The following is a 3781-nucleotide window of genomic DNA, read 5'->3' as shown; positions in this document are numbered from 1 at the left end:
CAAGGTCATCGAGTCCCCCCTGTGCCCGATGCCCACCTTGTCCCCCAGCCCAGAGTGCCACGGCCAGGCCTTCCTTGTCTGTTTTCTCTTTGTCAGCAAAAAGCTGTTGAGCTAAAATTGAGTTGTCACTTGGGGCTGAGGAAAAGTGCACTGCTGTATCCTGAGGCTTGCAGACATTCCTGAAGGTTGTTCTGCGGAAAAACTGAGATCAAGCAACATGATTCAGCTTCTTCCATTAAAATCCCAGTCACTGAGGTTGGAAAAGACTTCCAAGATCATCAAGCCCACCCTGTGCCCGATGCCCACCTTGTCCCCCAGCCCAGAGCACTGAGTGCCATGTCCAGGCCTTCCTGGGACACCTCCAGGGCTGGGGACTCCAAACCTCCCTGGGACACCTCCAGGGCTGGGGACTCCAAACCTCCCTGGGCAGCCCCTGCCAAGACCTGACCACCCTTTCCAGGAAGGAATTCCTGCTGTGCCTGTCACCAGGGTGTGTGTTGGAGTGGCACCTGAACTCACAGGGACAGGGGGGACAGAGAGAAGGTTCTACTGGGGCAACACTGACAGGAGGGGGGAGCCGGGGGGGTCGGGCTCTGCTCCCAGGGAACAAGGGACAGGAGGAGAGGGAACGGCCTCAGGCTGTGCCAGGGGAGGCTCAGGTGGGACAGCAGGAGGAATTTCTTTATGGAAATGGCTGTTAGGCATTGGCAGGGGCTGCCCAGGGAGGTTTGGAGTGCCCATCCCTGGAGGTGTCCCAGGAAGGCCTGGCAGTGGCACTCAGTGCTCTGGGCTGGGGGACAAGGTGGGCATCGGGCACAGGGTGGGCTCGATGACCTTGGGGGTCTTTCCCAACCTCAGTGATCCTGGGATTCTGTGAACAGCAGAATCTCAAAGGCTTGTCCCAAAAGGGAATATCCATCCAAGCAAGGCTGTGAAGAGGTGGTTTCTCCATCCCCCACTCAGCAGAGGTTCCCATATCCCATAAAATGGGTCGGGAATGCTTTGCTGTTCCACTAATAGAAAAGGAGACCTTGAAGTCGTTACAAACAGATTTCCATTTTCTAACAATTAATGTCACATGGCTTAAAAAATACCTTAATTCGGAATTACCCTTCTCAACATCTGACTGGCCAAGGCCTGGAGGTTTAAGGTTAACTGCGTGTGGCACATATTTCATCCCCAAATGCAGTTTGGAGGACAGTGGGTGAGGTTGTGTCCTCACTGATGTGTGGAACCACGCTGTGACTTGCATATAGAAGTCAAATTTAATTCCACTTTTATTTTTGGTAGCGTTTTCCAGCAGGAAGAAATTACACAAGGCGGAATTTAAGGACTTGGGGACGGGGGAGAAAACCAGTTTTAAAAAGAGTTGGGAAAGATGGGGCTGCTTGGGGTTATTTCAGCACATCCTGGTGTGGCAGAATTAACTCGGGGGGGGGTGTGGGTTTACAAGGGCTTGTTAAGAAGTGATGATGTCTTAGGAAATTAAGTGGGAATTTGAATTTCCTGCCTTATTGGACAAAAGCTGGACTGTGCCCCCAGCTCTGGAGCTGGATCTTCATTCTGGAGCTGAATTTGAATTTCAGAACTGGGCCTGTGTAACAAACTCAGCCTGAACTGCTCCAGAACTCCATAAAAAATAGGGATGTTCTACCCAAAGTTTTATCCCAACATGAGTCCTCAGAAAACAGAAGTGCCACGGAAAATTGCATTGTTTTGTTCCTGGTGGAGCTGTTCCTGTGGGAATGGTTGGTCTTTTCCGCAGAGGGAACCAAACACAACGTTATCAACACAATTTTAGAGATCAAATCATTTAATTGGAGCTCAGATTAACCTTAAACAGGCATAGCTGCTTCTGAAAACCAACATCCAGCCCCAGCTTTGCTCTCCCACTGACAATCCCCCACAGGGGCATCACTTTTGTCCTTAACATTTGAGTGGGAGAGAAATAAACCTTGGGAACCTTCCTAAAAACAGCAATGAAAAATACCCTATGTCCAAAGTAGGGGTTTTTTTATGCCAGAAGTCAGCTGCTCCATAACATCAGTATTTTGGGAATGAATAAACACACGGAGACAACAGCTGAGGAATGACCAGTTGGGTCTTCGAGAGCAAATGAGCAAAATTTTAACGAGTAAAAAATTTTGATGAGCAAAATTTGTCGCTTAGCTGGAACCCCTCTGAGCTCCAGAGCCAGAGAATGCAGAGCCCACGGGGTGGTTTCTTTGCTTAAAAATGAATATCCAGCCTTTCTGCACCCCCCAAACAGAGCCTGGAGGAAGATCTTTCTCCACACAACCCGACTGAGAGTTGGGTGCAAACCCACGGGGCTTTTTTCCAGCGGAGAAAAACTCATCCAAAAACCTCCTTTAGCTCATTGATCCCTGAAAATACGGGTGATTTTAGAGCAGAAACGATTCTTTATCGCCCCCAAAGTAATGATTATTCTTTGTTGCATCAGTGGAGAGTTGCTCGGTGCAGTCAGCAGAGGGAATCCTTCCCTCAGCAGTGACGGAGCAGGGAGGGCACTGGGAGAGGGGGGGTGGCTCATGGAAAGGGCTCCACTCCTGGAATTTTGGGAGCTTTTCCCTTGGCCCCCTCCTGCACGTGTGGAGCCCCCGGGGCTGGAGGTTCCAAAGCTGTGGCATTGCAGAGATTTCCAGCTCGGCAACAGGTCCAGAAATCCCTGGAAATCCCTCCTCCCTCCAGCAAAGGGAAGGATGCTCAGCCCTGTTTTTTTAAGAATCAGCTCAAAGATTTGGGGGGTTCTTTAATTTAATTTTTTTTCAATTTAATTTTTTTTTTAATATCTATTTCTCTTGGCTTTTCCAAAGTCAGTCCCGTTTAATGAGCCCAAGTCCAGCTTCCCTGGGAAGGGAAAGGAGGGGAAGGGATTGACTGACATCCAAAATTGCCAACTCTGAGCTTCTTGCACTGATTGAAGGGTTTGAAGCATTACCTGGCCACCAACAGCCCGTGCAGGGGGGCAAAACCTGGGATAACGAGGCAAGGACTGGATCCATGCAGCTGTTTTCCTGCTGAAAACAGGGATATTGAAACTTTGCTTCCCCAGTCACTCCTTACAGAGCGTTCCCATTTTTGTCGACTGAAGCAAACACACAGGGAGGAAAATAAATGTGTGTTTCGAGAAAGAGAATTCAGTGCTCCTCAGCAGGGGAACATCTCTCCGTGCTCAGCCTCACCTTGGATGTGTGACAGCAAAATTCCCAGAAAAAATGAGGGGATTGGACCTTTATGGAGAAAAAAATGAGGGGATTGAACCTTTATGGAGAAAAAATGAGGGGATTGAATTTTTTCTTCAGAAAAATGAGGGAATTGAACCTTTTCTCCAGAAAAATGTGGGAATTGAACATTTATGGAGAAAAATGTGGCAATTGAACTTTTTATCCAGAAAAATGTGGGGGTTGAACCTTTTCTCCAGAAAAATGTGGGAGTTGAACCTTTTCTCCAGAAAAATGTGGGGGTTGAACCTTTTATCCAGAAAAAAAAAGAGAAGTGATTGAACCTTTTACCCAGAAAAATGAGGGGATTGAATCTTTATGGAGAAAAAATGAGGGGATTGAACTTTTTCTTCAGAAAAATGAGGGGATTGAACCTTTTTTCCAGAAAAATGTGGGGGTTGAACCTTTTATCCAGAAAATGAGGAGATTGAACCTTTATGGATAAAAAATGTGGGGATGGAACCTTTTATCCAGAAAAATGTGGGGGCTGAACCTTTAATCCAGAAAAATGAGGGGACTGAACCTTTAAGGAGAAAAAT

The sequence above is a fragment of the Lepidothrix coronata genome, unplaced genomic scaffold (genome assembly GCF_001604755.1).
Source record: "Lepidothrix coronata isolate B3197 unplaced genomic scaffold, Lepidothrix_coronata-1.0 Scaffold180, whole genome shotgun sequence".
In the NCBI taxonomy this organism is placed as follows: Eukaryota; Metazoa; Chordata; class Aves; order Passeriformes; family Pipridae; genus Lepidothrix; species Lepidothrix coronata.
Note: the sequence above shows the minus strand (reverse complement) of the source record.